Below are 17,401 nucleotides of genomic sequence, written 5' to 3'. Positions count from 1 at the left end.
GTTTTCGCAGTATCAATTGAGACTGCATCTTCAGAGTCCAATGCAAGGAGAACATTGTTAATAGAGTCTATATGTTCGGCATAATATTCAACTGCTTCTAGCCATGTACCCCATCTAGTTAAAATTGGCTTTGGTGGCAATGGAATTTCAGGGTACATTTCTTTCAACACGTTAACTCTACTGGGAGCTTTGAGAAATACTTTTTTCACTGATGAAATCAACAAATCTACTTTAGGGAAATTGTCTCTGACCACTTCTGCCACACGATGAAATGCATGCGCCACACAAGTAAAATGAGTCAATTTAGGATATACAACAGATAATGCTTGTCCAGCTTTGACCATATAAGGGGCAGCATCGCTAATAAAGAATAACACATTATCGTACATAATACCCTTTGGCCACAGGATACCCATAGCTTCGTTGAACAGTTTAACTATAGTTTTGTTATTGCACTTTTCTAGAACATCACAATGTAAAAGAATTCGTTCAGAATATTGTTCACTTAACAAACCGATAACTACATTACCAACAAGTCTACCTTCTTTGTCGGGAGTCTCATCAATGGAAACCCAAATTGAACTATCTTTAATTTCATCTCTTATCTTCTGTATTGTCTCATCGTAGATGGATGGAGCATACGTCTTCCTAAGTGTTGACTCATCCGGGATTGTATGTTGAGTATATTTTTCAAGGAATTCCCTGAAGACCTTATTCTTTAGTTTGTAGAGAGGAATATCAGCAGAGATGAGAGAACGGCACAGGTCGATGTTAAACTCAGATCTTACATTCGATGTTGTTGGTTGTGTTAAAAACAATTGTCTCTGCTTGGAATTTAGTTGTTTGTTGGCCTGATGTTTACTAGTTGTAATGTGTTGTTGCACCAGGAACTTTTGTGTAGATGATACTGCACACTGACACAAATTACAAAATAATATTTTATTGTCAGTTGATAAACCATCTTCTTTAAATTCTGAAATGTAACTTGTTAGTTTTGATTTTAAATTGACTGAATGACGTACTTTTGGCATATTTACCGTCTTTATAGTATGATTTACAAAACTGAACCTATGTGTACTCTGACTGGCATTTAACTGTTGAGCTGCACAACTGAAGTCTGTTAAAAATTTTAAATTAAATTAATACAGTTTTGTAACTTACTTTCCCATTGTTGATAGGACTGCTAATTTTCAAATAACTCTGATGTTAAAGGGATTACTGAACATGTGTTTAAATCTCTATTGTTGAAATGTATTTTTAAAAGTTAATGGAATTTTGTTTTGTTTTATTGTTAAACCTAATATAATATGGACTGTTTTATATGAAATATGGAAAATATATGGAAATTAACGAAAATATGTACTAAACTCTAAAATATGGAAAAATATGGAAAATAAAAGTAGGATTTTTCAACCCTACACATTGTGAAACATAAAGATAATGCAAAATATAAATTATATTAGCTTTATAAGTAAATATGTATTTACATATAAATCCTTTCCCTGCTTATTAGCATTTCACTCCAATCATACTGATTTAAACTATCACTGACTACATTGTTACTTTTTTCTTTAGACATCATCCTGATTGTGCTGTATTTTAATTGTCTCGTAATAATCTCTTTCTATTATCTAATATTATTTGAAATATATTAACATTCTATGTATTTTAGTTTAATTCTGCTACACAGTTTATTTCAGTGTTTAATTAATAGTTCATAGTATTTTGTTGTTTAATTTGTAAATAACTTTTGTATACATGTAACTCTCATCTAAATCAAATTGTTGGATTCTTTGTAAGTTCATGCATATGTATATACACTTTTTGCTGGTTGAGTGGAAGAGAAGGCCTTACGGCCTTAACTCTGCCAGCTAAAATAAATCATTATTATTATTATTATTGTTGTTGTTGTTGTTGTTATTATTATTATTATTATTATTATTACTATTATTATTATTATTATTATTATTATTATTATTATTATTATTATTATTATTATTATTATTATTATAGCAAGTAACAATAAGTATGAAACTAAAGTCAAATTAAGTGTATGAGAAATTAAAAAATGACACGACATACAATACTGTAACGCAGATAATTATATGTTTATGCATTATGATAACATTTAGCTAACCGATCTATGCATCCGTAATATGCTTCATTAGCAACACGCTCTTCGCTCATAATTATTGTTGTATATTACCGGAGATATTCTTTATCAATTAAACAGCGAGATCTCACAGACTCCGACACAATCACAACGGGGTTAAATCAAACACCAAATGTGTGGGAATGTCAAATCTCTGTGCACAATCGAGCGTGCGCCCACGTTTGAAGAATGTGTATTGAAACATACCAGCACATCGTGGTGATTTAACCAGATTGAAGATGATAGAATGTAGCCACATACGAATAAATCTGTTGTGCAATTTGATTTCAATTTAGCTGTCTTCCATAGCGTAGCTGCTAATAATGCCATATTAAATTCTACGAGTTCTGGAAATACCTCCAAACGCTGGATTTTATTAGTTGTTCCAGATGAGACAATTTTACCGTAGCACTCTTTACAGAAGGGTGATTCGATGTTGGAATTTGTGATTTTTGTAAGCAGACAAAAAATAAATTATCTTCAACAGTGGCACACCAAAAATCAAGTTTAGGTAGGGAGACTCGGCTAATTACGCAATATTAAGAAGTAAATCTATCATATTTTTATCAAAATGTTTATTGAAAAATATTATCAAGGTATGTAGACATAGACGAAACCTTCCATTACGTCCACACCTGTCAGCGCGTCTGGCCGCGAAACCAGATGGTCCGGGTTCGAATCCCAGTCGGGGCAAGTTACCTGTTTGAGGTTTTTTCCGGGGTTTTCCCTCAACCCAATACTAGCAAATGCTGGGTAATTTTCGGTGTTGGACCCCGGACTCATTTCACCGGTATTATCACCTTCATTTCATTCAGACGCTAAATAACCTAGATGTTGATACAGCGTCGTAAAATAATCCAATAAAATAAAAAAAATAAAATAACCTTCCATTACCAAATGACATAAAGAGACCTATTAAAATGCAAATATATTTAGTTGTACATACATTACAATTGAAAAAGAACAACTCGCGTAATTCCGCAACAGTGCGGATAAATCCGCAATAGGACTTGGCTAATTCCACAGTAGTAAATAATTATGAAATACATTATGAAAGTAACATAAAAGGAACAATTTATATGTAACAATGCTCACAGCTGTGTAGCAAAACACGAAAAACAGCCAACTTTCGATGTTTCGCTGTATTTCCGACAGAGGTGTCGACCAAAATCCATGATTTCCTTCCATAGCACTGCAGAGGACATGCCTCCTGTTGACAGCCTCTCAAAACTTACGTTCACGCTATTGTAAAGCCGCAGTAAAATCATATATGCACTACTGCGGAATTACCCGTACTGCGGAATTAGCCGAGTTTCCCCTAGTTCTTTGTAGAGGTGGAGTGTGGCAGCGTTTTACCGCCACAGCTTCGAACTGTGATAGCTCCGGAAAAATCACTATGATAGATAGACTAATAGTGATTTTGTCACAGTGTGTTTTTTGTGTTCGGATAACTCTTGGCGATTCTGGGGTTCGATTTCTTGTCTAGATTTCCAAACCATCTATAACTCAGTTTCACTACCATCTACACCAGGTCTGGACGCTATTAAATCGATTGAGCCATTGCAGACCACTCATTAACTCCCTACTCCACCTCCCAAGGCTCAGATATGCTTTGGTGCAGTACTAGCGGACAGGAAGTTCAGTGACGGATTGTATCAGGCTTTTACGAACTTTTGGGCTCTCGCTGGTCGCCTAAAATCCACCGCCTTTGTTTATAAGGCAGTGTAAGAAAAAGGACATGGGTGGGGGTTTCTGCATCCCTTCGACTTTTCCTCTTATGCTCAGGAGTGACCTACACGAGGGATACCAATGTTTCTCATCACAAGCCGACAGATGTGTATGCTTATCGTAGTTCTGCGAATTGATTTGATATACCGGTGCCATGTCTTATATTAACAATAGTGATTAGCACTGAGAGTATACTGAAAACAAAACATGCTCTGAGCTGTGTTATCGCTAAATGTAGGCGCGTATATTCCCCCAAGAATGTTTACGAATGATTAAGGAGTTAGGTACAGCTTACTCGTACAGCAGTAAAATTCTGAAAATATTCAACATTTTTTCCTCCATTACTGTATATTGTACAATAATTAAAATTAGTATATGTAAAACACTGTCCCTCTGCTATAAGAAAAAAAAATATTTTTACGATTTAAAAAAATTATTTACTTTTTTTTTTTTTTTTTTCAAAATTCAGTTCACTGTGCAGTGATGAAGTGATTCCCACATAACTCAAAAACTATCCCTGTGATGAAACTTCTTGTGTGTATTAATGCATGTCACATCTACAATATGATACAAAATCACTTGTCTATCTTTGATAGATTGCCTGATAAAAAATAAATTCATTTTACAAACTGGTCAAATATCAGTATTTTCTTTTAACACAAAACAAAAAAAAATATATTATTTATTGAAGAATGTAGTTGAAAGAGCACGATATTGTAAACATGAATTTCATCAATAAAATAAAAGAAAGATAACATGAAAAAGTTAACAAGTTTATTAGTTATGAGGGAAACTCTTCATCACTGCACATTTTGAATTTTGTAAAAATAAATAAATATAACAAATTTTCTTTAAACTGTAAATATATATATATATATATATATATATATATATATATATATTTTTTTTTTTTTTTTTCACATAGGAGTAGGACAGTGTTTTACACATACCAATTTTCATTATTGTACATGATACAGTAATGGAGGGAAAAAATGTTGAATATTTCCAAAAAATTTACTGCTGTAAGCTGTACCTAACCCCTTAAAAGTGAGTCATTTGTGGAATAACAGAGCGAGTGTTAGCTTCAGTATCAATGAGTTGCTGACGTCAACATTTTGAGTAGGACGAAAATTAATTAGATACAGTTATGTTGTCCTTCAAGTTAATCTTCTGATCGTATGCGGATATTAAGAGGAAGGCAGAAAATAGGAAATATTGGAGAATGCTGGGTTTGCAGTGAAATACCTGTCCTTTGGCAGAAAACTATTATGAATGAATAGTTAACAACGACTAATGTAGCAAAGAGTAAAGGTCCATTCACAATGAAAATTAAACATAACCGTAACATAAACACAGAAGTTTGCGCCCAGGCTACCAAATGAGATTATTCACAATGATTCACATAAGCATTGACATAAACATTACCGTAAGACGTTAACATGAAAGTTTGCAAACTCCAAACTTTCATGCTTATGCTTACGTGATTTGCTAACAGAACACAATCGTGGAGCGCTGAAGTATACGACAGGATATGAGGAAATGGCGTCGTTGTTATGTTTCCATGGTTACCAAGTATGTTTGCGGTTATGTTTATGTTCCCATCGTGAATGATGGTATGACTTCTTGATTTTACCGTAATGTTTATATTCTTAAGTTAACGCTTACATATGTTTAATTTTCATTGTGAATGAGCCTTAACGCCCTGGTTTCAAATTGAGCAAAGACATTGACTAGCTTGTCGCTTATTTCTTAAGCGTTTAAAGAAGTAGAATATTTAAATATTAAAAGCACAGTTCTCACATTTTTTCTTCAGTAGTACTACTCGATTATTAATTTCTTTTAATCTTAAACTCTGGGGTGGGAACAATATTCCCCCCTGCTCCTCTAAATGACGCCTCTGTTGCTACTTCAAATCTTCTTCCACCGACTGTACGTTCGATACAACCTTGGTTCGTATGTGTTTTTGTCCTAAAATGCCGTGGAACATTGTTAACCGCGACCTGCATGGTTTGATCCCTAAAGCCCCTACCTTGCTGGGCTACTGGACAGTTGCGAGGGAGACTGAACGAAAAAATCCTGTCCATGTCGAGACGGAGGCCAGATGGCGCTTCAACAATGCCGGGAGATATGGAACACTACTCAACCACATCAGCTGGCACACGTGCTCCATACACCCACCCGCTCGTACACACACGCACACGATTTATTTGTTCGCGTTGCATATTGAGAATTCGAATACAAAGGAAACATTCTTCCTTCAACTAGTATTCTGAAACTTTTCTCATTATAAAAATTCGTTACGAAAATATTAAATGGTCCTTAAAAAGTGAGACTTTAATATGCACGAAGTTTCAGAGTTTAACAGAAGAAATTTATCTGGTTATACAGGGGTTGTAGAGCGAATAGGGATTATATAGAATGGACACTGAGCGAATTTTCCTCTTTGTTTCTCTGTGAGCCGGCGTTTAGTCCCACTTTCAAGCGCTAGAGGTTAGTGTAATCGAGCACACGCTAAGATAATAATTGAGTATAGAGTTGAGACACAGGATCCAAACATCGCCTACCTTATTGCATAATCCAGTAATGCTTTGCTTCAAATAAATTCAAGTTAACAGCTTTTCCTTATTTCTCAGTTACAAACTAGTTGTAATAATTTGTTATATTTTATATATATATATATATATATACACTAAATTATATTATTAAATAATATACTACATTATAAAATAAAATTATGTATCAAATTTCTTTAATATTTGTATACAATATAATATAGGTATATATAGTCGCGACGCGTGATTCCTCCTCTTTTCTTACGTCTTAGGAAATGAAGGCTCTATAAAGTTTAGGTAGGTAGTATCGTTCGCCATTTTTATTCTTTCGTTTCCGAGCTACCAGACGAGGAATCTATTTGCTACACCGTTAAACATTATCATGTCGTAGCTCCTATGATAATAAATCAAACGCACTGTAATTCAGCAAATAATTGAGCGGCAAATAACGTCTTCGTGTGCTTTCTGCGAACACCAACGAAAGAGCTAAAATGGTCTTAAGAAATGAATAACGTCTTCATCAGCGAATCACAAGACGCACACTTTTAAATGTAGCCGACCTGCAACGTGATAGGCTGCCGGAAATTAGAGCGAGGGGACTATAGTTTTACTTCTTCATTTTCAGCCTATCAAATCATTACGTCATATTTTAATTGTTGTTGGGGTCAACGTCTCAACTCTCATTATAAAGGAACTCTAGAGTCTACACATTACAGTTAATGACGTATTTATTAGTTCATCTGTCCAATTTATTTTATTTGAGTACATAATGTACCTAGATGTATTAATTATATGCGTTATATTTCCGCTGTGTCGACTGCTAGCTGGAGTGATGTCAGTGCCAACTCCTGGAAGAAAGCAGACTTTCACGCTCAAACTGGTTTGAAGATCACTGAAACCAGTCCTGCTACATCAAAGGTACCGACGCGAAGTGTTCATACTGTATAATTAGGGGAGAGTCGGGTAGTATCAGACATCGGGTAATATCGTACAGTGAGTTTCTTTCATCTACCACACGATGATAGTACCTGATTGACATGGTTACGTTTCTGTGATGTCGCATAGAGAAACGTAACCATGTCATTAAGGTATTACCATATGGTGGTAGATGAAAGAAACGCACTGTCCCATACTACCCGATGTCCGATACTACCCGACTCTCCCCTATCTATACTCTGGGTTGTAGACAAGCAATTTGAGATAGGAAACTCAGGGTTTGAGACGAAAAATATCTGAATTATCAGTTGTTAAAGTTGTTCACATACTCATAATCCAGTATTCAAATGAAATAGGGGTAGAGAATAATATGAGATGGTTTTGGATCTTATTAGGGATTAGATGAAGCCAACTGTTAAGAACTATTCAACCGTGTTTTTAAAAATGTAGCTTCTATAGAATCAGTAAAATTTCCCGAAAAATAATAAGACAGCAAATTCTAGTATATGTCACTTAGTTACATCATATGTTAAGAGCCTTTTGCTGTGTCTCACTTTCATTTTTCTTACCAGGCTGAGTGCCTATATTTGTAACCTGCAGCGTGTGAGACTCGTATTTCATTAATGATGCTGTCAACATGTTTCGGAACATTCGCTTCAGAAATGTCCTCACTTCAGAGCGAGGAGGGAACACTGGACTGCTTGGTTCAGTAGACCTACATAAGAAGAATGCTGAGTGGTAACATATCAGTAAATTATAAGTGGCACAATTCATTACAGACATATACTGTGTATAAGCAACAACCTCTACCCCAGCGAATGTATCCCTCTCTGTGTGATCCTCGCCCTGGGATGACGTCACAGCACCAATAGGCTACTACACAGCTTTACGAGCGGTTGTAGTACCACACAGTGCCTGCCGCCACGACGTGACAACGTGATAATGCCAGGCTGCTTATTGACAATTACGCCACTTCTTGATATCATATCGAGTTTCATTACGAACTCAAAGATAATAAACCTTGCATGAACTTAATTTACGTAGGCTATGCATGTATGTATGTATGTATGTATGTATGTATGTATGTATGTATGTATGTATGTATGTATGTATGTATGTATGTATGTATGTATGTATGTATGTATGTATGTATGTATTTTTAATAAATACTTTATAAAAATACTTCATTGATTTCCAGCATGCTCCATTACAATATAGTAATACTATATGCGCTTTGTTTCCGTTTCCACTCAATTACATAATTACATTTACTGTACATTTACTACTACGTTATTATTATTTACTATGTATGTATGTATGTATGTATGTATGTATGTATGTATGTATGTATGTATGTATGTATGTATGTATTTTTAATAAATACTTTATAAAAATACTTCATTGATTTCCAGCATGCTCCATTACAATATAGTAATACTATATGCGCTTTGTTTCCGTTTCCACTCAATTACATAATTACATTTACTGTACATTTACTACTACGTTATTATTATTTACTATGTATGTATGTATGTATGTATGTACGTACTTACGTAAGTACAGTACGTACATATGTATGTATATATGTATGTGTGTATGTAGCCTATGTATATACAGGGACATCATTTTATTTTTACTAACATTTTTAATATTAACCTGGCTATACCTTTAGAGAACCGGAAACACCGTCTGGTACTCCCTTCCACGACTGTACTTCGATTATACTGACGTAAAACACAAACAAATCACTTTACTAGGTATAGGAGGAAAGAAAAGTAGTTCATCCATTTACGTAAACTAGGGAATATCGCGATTTTGAGTTCGATAATTTTCATTAGGGTTTTGTTTCATCAAAATGCAATACTGTATTAAAATAAGTGTTTTTACTCACGAACTGAGTTATCCATGCGAACGTATTCATTATGCAGTGTATATTATACTGTCTACAGCACATTAGCGTACAATATAGAGAATGAAGTTAAATTGAAAAATAATCATAATATGGATATTTAAACACATTTTTGAAAGTGGTGGCCGTTCATTTCGATACAGGCTTCAGTTCTTTTGTGCATATTATCGCACTATAGACTATTGCATCTAATTGCAATTGCCAGTTTCGTCCTTCGTACTAGTAACTTATGTTGAAATAATTCTGTACCTACTCTATAAAAGAGTACATTACGTACTGTAAATTCAATTTTCACTTCTGTCCGATCCGAAAAGATAAAATTACTCAGACATGCTATCTACTGTCCGTCCAAGTGATTATGCCGCAGAATCGTAGAAGGGGGAGAAATCACGTTACAGTTGATTACTTAACGAGACCCTTTTATTTAAGTTATTTTAAATTGCTGTATAATATTACGTAAACGTCCAATTCCTAAGAGAAATTAATGTTTTCAGAAAAGAGCTAAGACAGCCCAGCTTTTACAGAGGGGCGAGCAGAAGCAGGTGGGAGAAATCGGGATGCGACGTAGGCAAACGAACAGTACCTGTGCGAAAATATGATTCAATATTGAAAGCTCTTTCGTCACTGGAAAAGGCGAACATATTTCTGGAACGTACTATACTCACTAATTCAGTGCTTTTTACTATATGCACCCTTGATTCTGTGTGGAGGACAGTTCGAATTTCATTAGCAGAAGGGTTGGGAGTGAAGTACATTAAAAAACTCAGGTACAATAAAAATTGAAGTAAAAATAAAATGATGTTCCTGTACATATGTATGTATGTATGTATGTATGTATGTATGTATGTATGTATGTATGTATGCCGCTTTTATGGGTCAAGCTCTAGAGCGTTGGTTTTCCATCCAGGCGGCATAGGTTCGATCCCCAGACAGCTGATGATGGAATTTGTTGCAGACTTATCACTGTCCATCTTACCCTCATTTTATCTATACAGGAAGGACTTTGACTCCGGGCCCCTGGGCTTCTTAAGTTATTCGTCCGAGTTGAAAAAGTGTCATAAAATAAACCTGATATGTTCATCATTATTATTATTATTATTATTATTATTATTATTATTATTATTATTATTATTATTGTTGTTGTTGTTGTTGTTGTTGTTGATGGAAGGAAAATAAAAAAGTGAATTCATTTTGCTATTTAGATTCAATTTTACAGAAAGGAGGAACATCAAATATGGACATTGCAAAAATAATTAGTAATAGAAGGAAAGTGATTGGTATGTGAACTCGAGCCTATGGGTTAGGAATATCATAAATAAAATCAAACGATTGATTTTAAATTCAATCCTATATATCATAATATTATACGGAGCAGAAACATGGACAATGAATGCTAAGGACAATTTATTTATTTATTTATTTATTTATTTATTTGTTTGTTTATTTATTTATTTATTTATTTATTTTGCTAATAATTGTAACATAAAATATAATATAAACAGAAAAACTTTAGGTCTCCCATGAAAGAGTAGAACTCGTGCTCAGGGGCGGATTCCTGAATTTAAATTAAGAAGTATATAATACAATTTGTCTTATGTCTACTACGCAATAAAAATACATAAATTTAAATTTACAATTTGTCATTATTTATAAAATCCATATATAACTTTTTTAAATTTAATACTAGAACTATTAGAATTTAAGGGTGCTATTCATAGACATTTCGCAGCACGCGCTACGAGCGTACTAAGCTAGCCCCGGCTATCAGCTGGTTACTTGTACAGAATTCAAATCATATCCTATCGCTAACACTGGTTTATGAATACGAAAAACGCCGATAATCCACCGAAAGCCCGCGCTAAAAATGTCTATGAATACAGCCCTACAAGATTGGGACATTTAATTATAGGACTAAATTTGTTATGTATTCTTGAGCCTAAATTAGTACTATGATTAAATACTGCAGCAGTGTTGCATTTTGGTTCAAACAATCTTAAAGAATTCATACCTTTTGTTTCATAACTATGAGAATTAAAATGCATTTTTTAAGAAGAGCTTCCAGAAAAAAAAGAGAATACGAAATACAGAGATTCGACGAATAATGAAGGTGGAAAAAGATACGTATATCTACAATAGTGGAAAAAAAAAAGAAAATTACGATGGTATGGACATGTACAACGAATGGAAATGGAGAGGATTCCTAAATTAATACACGGCTGGGAAGTAGAAGAAACAAGACGACGTGGAAGACCAATGACTACTTGGAGATACAACTTTATATATTCTCTACAAAATTTTAACCCATCAGAAGAAGATGCACAAGATGGGAGAGACAATTTGAGATAGAAAATTGGTTTGGTTGAAGAGAAAAATTTGTATCAAGGAAAATCTCTATAAAAATTATTATTATTATTATTATTATTATTATTATTATTATTATTATTATTATTATTATTATTATTATTATTATTATTATTATTATTATTCGAAGTAATTTAACCTCTTCTCAGTCTTGCTTGAAGAAAAAAGTGTGAAGGATATTTCGAGTTCTGTAAGTAATTTAAACTCGTTTGAAGAGCATTCTCGCAGCATTGCAGCCTGACACATCTCCACACAGGAGCAGACATAGTGTTCACTGACGAACGTGGGTCACTCCAGCAAAATCGAACGGGAGGGCGGACGGCGGCGGTTGCTAGGGATAACAGCTCAGGGGGAGCAGAGATACCAGCCGGCGCGTTCACTGAATCATGCAAAGCTCCACGCTCAACTTGGAAGCTGCGCTACTTGCAAAATAAAAACAGTAACTTTCATATATTATAAGGTGGCATTAACACAAATTGAGAATTTGCAGTCTATCTACCTACTTAATACTTATCTACCTGTTTATCTGTCTCCAGTTAGATGCATTTCCAATCAACATAGCAGGCTATTCTAAAATTCGCGGGGTATCCAGGTTTCAAACTGGCGAATGAATGAATGAATGAATGAACGAACGAACGAATGAATGAATGAACGAACGAACGAACGAACGAAAGAACGAACGAACGAATGAATGAATGAACGAACGAACGAAAGAACGAATGAATGAATGAACGAACGAACGAATAAATGAATGAATGAACGAACGAATGAATGAATGGATGAACGAATGAATGAATGAATGAACGAACGAAAGAACGAATGAATGAATGAATGAATGAATGAACAAACGAACGAAAGAACGAATGAATGAATGAACGAACGAACGAATGAATGAATGAACGAACGAAAGAAAGAACGAATGAATGAATGAATGAACGAACGAACGAAAGAACGAACGAACGAATGAATGAACGAACGAACGAAAGAACGAATGAATGAATGAACGAACGAAAGAACGAATGAATGAATGAACGAACGAACGAAAGAACGAATGAATGAACGAAAGAACGAAAGAACGAATGAATGAATGAATGAACGAACGAACGAACGAACGAATGAATGAATGAACGAACGAACGAACGAACGAAAGAAAGAACGAATGAATGAATGAACGAACGAACGAAAGAACGAACGAACGAATGAATGAATGAACGAACGAACGAAAGAACGAATGAATGAACGAACGAACGAAAGAACGAATGAATGAATGAACGAACGAACGAAAGAAAGAACGAATGAATGAACGAACGAACGAACGAACGAAAGAACGACCGAACGAATGAATGAACGAACGAAAGAACGAATGAATGAATGAACGAACGAAAGAACGAATGAATGAATGAACGAACGAAAGAACGAATGAATGAACGAACGAACGAACGAAAGAACGAATGAATGAACGAAAGAACGAAAGAACGAATGAATGAATGAATGAACGAACGAACGAAAGAACGAATGAATGAATGAACGAACGAACGAACGAACGAAAGAAAGAACGAATGAATGAATGAACGAACGAACGAAAGAACGAACGAACGAATGAATGAATGAACGAACGAACGAAAGAACGAATGAATGAACGAACGAACGAAAGAACGAATGAATGAATGAACGAACGAACGAAAGAAAGAACGAATGAATGAACGAACGAACGAACGAACGAAAGAACGACCGAACGAATGAATGAACGAACGAAAGAACGAATGAATGAATGAACGAACGAAAGAACGAATGAATGAATGAACGAACGAAAGAACGAATGAATGAATGAACGAACGAACGAACGAATGAATGAATGAACGAACGAACGGACGAACGAACGAACGAAAGAACGAATGAATGAATGAACGAACGAACGAAAGAACGAACGAACGAACGAACGAACGAATGAACGAACGAATGAATGAATGAATGAATGAATGAATGAATGAATGAATGAATGAATGAATGAATGAATGAATGAGGAGAAACATTTAAAAGCTACACGACGGAAATTTCTTCCTTGCAAGGGCGCTATGATTCATCTTAACCTTTATTTGAGCTTCTAGCCCAGCGTTTCTCAAACTGTTTTGAAGTGGAGACCACATTTTAAAGGCGTAACAGTTCTGCGGATTATCTTAGCCTACTCTTGTTCCCTTCGAAAGCAAATTTATCATTTTCGTAGCATATATTAATACCAGTATACTTATATTTTAAAATTGAATTAAGTTCGGTACTTTGGTCTTCCGTTATGAATTCGGGTGGTCCCTGGCTGGGTTACAGGAGCGGCGCCAGATGTGCAGGGAAAGGATGTCGAGAAACACCACGTATACAGTGCTTTAAATCCCTCTTTTGCTGTTGAGAGTGGAATGGAAAGTCTATAGACGGGTAAGGTAATAAATTCCATAAAATGTCAGTACTGGGAAAAAAAGTGAAATTCGATTGCCATGTTCATTTCCAAACTCTGAGATTTTAAGCTATAGTGTGATACGCAATTTGTTTGAATTTTATTCTTTCTTCTGTCTTTTTTGAAGGACCACAAAGGCAGATCTCGATGACCACAGGTGGTCCGCAGACCATAGTTTGAGAAACGCTGCTCTAGCCTAAATGTCACTTGTCTCACTTCGTTCACAATGTTCCACTAAAGGGATAAGAGTAAATTTTGCAGGGGAAAACCGAAAAACCGTCATCTGTTAGAATGTCAGTTGGCTCGCCATTTAAGCCACAAAGTAAGAGTACTAGCAACAACATAGACAGCTACTACTGCTGCATCCCATAGTAACCCCAGCCCAGTCGTCGAGCTCAAGTAAAGAATGACAAACAAGTGATTAATAATAACATCAGTTTATAAACTTATCTTTTTATATGATTTAGATTAGCTATCTTTAGTTGATGCAAGGACCAAATTGTTTGTGGACGAAATCTCCGACGGGGTTATATGTCATTGGACGAAATAATAATAATAATAATAATAATAATAATAATAATAATAATAATAATAATAATAATAATGATTTATTTTAGCTGGCAGAGTTAAGGCCCTAAAGCCTTCTCTTCCACTCAACCAGCAAAAAGTATACATACATAATATGTATGAACTTACAAAGAATTCAACAATTTGATTTAGATAAGAGTTACATGTATACAAGAGTTATTTACGAATTAAACACTTAAATACAAACTATGTAGCAGAATTAAGATAAAATACATAGAATGTTAATATATTTCAAATAATGTTAGATAATAGAAAGAGATTATTATGAGACAATTTTGAAAATACAGCACTATCAGGATGAATGTCTAAAGGAAGGAGTAACAATGTAGACAGTGATAGTTTAAGTCAGTATGATTGGAGTGAAATGCTAAGAAGGTTATCTTTTAAGCTGTTTTTAAAAGTGTTTATTGTCTTACAGCCCCTAACACTTTGTGACAGGGAATTCCATTGTCGCGAGTTGGATACTGTAAAAGATGATGAATAACGGGATGTTCTATGAAAAGGTATACTTAACGCGCCACAGATAAGTGATCTGGTATTTACATCGTGGTTAAAGTATAGATAAGAGAAACGAGACGAAAGGTGATTTGGTGTTGAAGCACAGTCTAGTATATACAGTCGCGAAGCTCAATACGTAGTAAATATGCAAACATTAGGTAGTTGCTCACCACTAGGATCGCTGATATCGCCTCATTACAGGCAATGCAAAATAGTACCGTCACAGTCTATTGTTTCTAGCACCCTCAAAACTCAAGCTTCGTGACTGTATATAGTAGACTGTGGTTGAAGTGTGCAGAATTCGAAAGAGTAAAGACAAAGAGTGTAAGTTCTGCGTTCTATAAGTCGGAGCCACGAAAGACTTGCGAAGGACGGTGATATGTGATCATATCGTCGGATGTTGCACACGTATCTGACGCACATATTCTGAACTCGCTGTAACTTGACTGACAGTTCAGAACTTAGGTCACTTAACAAAACGTCACAATAATCGAAGTGCGGCATTACTAAGGTAAGTTTTAGTTGCTGGGGCAAGAAGTGTATTGGACGTACTGTCTGTGGATCCACTTTTCAATTTATTTATCTCGATTTACTTCTTACAATCAGATAACAAAAATAATCTACTAACGTGTGTACATAGCCTATACATTTCCCTTCCTCTTTCAGGTAGTAAAAAAACAACTTATATTTCATATCATTCATCTTCATCATCTCATTCCATAGGCATACTCAGGTCATGACGCATGTCTTCGTCCGCTTGCAGAATGGGCGTCCTCTCCGAAACCGTCTCTGTGTTCCAAGCCTTTCGCAATATCCAGAATTCATTCCTTAAAAGCACTTCGGAGGGCGCTTCGATAACTTAGAAGGGCAGTTAGAATGGATCCTGTGCTGCTTGGTCATCTTGGCGGTATGAATTTAAGGCGAGAGGGGTGTAGCGGATCCGTTGGGTGAGCGCATGAGGGGTCTCATGCGGCCGGTGGACTGGTACGCCTCATTTTCATTCATCCCATAATTCTATGTTCACAATAGACCACTGTCGTCTTTAACACGCCCCTGGACGCTGAACACTACTACTACTACTAATACTAGCCTACATTCAAAGAAGTACTATAAGTGTATTCGAGTGAGTTTATGGGGCGCACCGTTATCCAAAGTGCATGAGAGCTTCGGCTTTTCACGCCAGAGACACATAGCAGGTGTTACAAACGGTATATGTGGTATAGAGGACAGGTTTGTGGTAGGTATTCTCGGCGTACTTCCGTTTCCCCTGCCATCACTATACAATTTCTCCATTAATGTATGTATGTATTTATTAACACTACAATATTGTGTATACACCCGGTGGCAGTGATATATAATATAGAATAATAACAATAATTACAGTAATAAAATTACAATAATTGCAGCAATAATAAAATAAAAGTAAATTTAATTTTAACTACAAATAAATAAATACATGCATTAAACCCAGAACTATAAATAGAAACTATGCTATAGTGAGTCTAACTTATAAGTACATCTATTAAACCTAGCTGTTATCTACTTAAGTAACTACAAGTCACCTTAATTAATTACACATCAACTTAATCTATTACATATCAACTTAATTACATGACACAATTTAAATAATTACTCTGCACCTACAATTAAATTTTCAGTCTAATCTTCTTAACTTTTCCTTAAATGTATTGATTTTGAGAGGACCACCATGAAAGATTGCCGCAGGTGAGGTGTTCCAGTCTACTATTGTGCGGTTAACAAAGAAAAATGTTGCAACATCCGTTCTCTGTTTTCGCATTTAAACTTCCTAATATAATCAGCCCTGCCTATGTAAGATGGTGTCACTAACCTAGCACTGATGTCGGTCATGCTTTGTCCCATTTGTGGCTTAAACAATGCACTAAGTCTAGTTTTTCGTAGCCTTGATTTGAGAAATTCCCACCCTAAGTCTTTTACTATCTCCTCACCATGTCTCTTCCCCATTTTGACATATTTTGCTGCCCTGCGTTGGACCTTTTCTATTGAATCGATTTAGTCTTAATCCTGATATACATATACAAGATGTTTCCGAGGTGGTGTTACAAACTTTCAGGGATAATGGCGAAGGGCACATGTATCAAGTTGAGATAAGTAACCATGGTCCGGAAATGACTAAGTCGAAAGTTATAAGCAAAAATAGTTGTGTGGAAATGGAATTGTAATTTGGCACCACGTGCCCTCCTTCCCTTAAC

This window comes from Periplaneta americana, chromosome 11 (genome assembly GCF_040183065.1).
Source record: "Periplaneta americana isolate PAMFEO1 chromosome 11, P.americana_PAMFEO1_priV1, whole genome shotgun sequence".
NCBI classification, from domain to species: Eukaryota; Metazoa; Arthropoda; class Insecta; order Blattodea; family Blattidae; genus Periplaneta; species Periplaneta americana.
Note: the sequence above shows the minus strand (reverse complement) of the source record.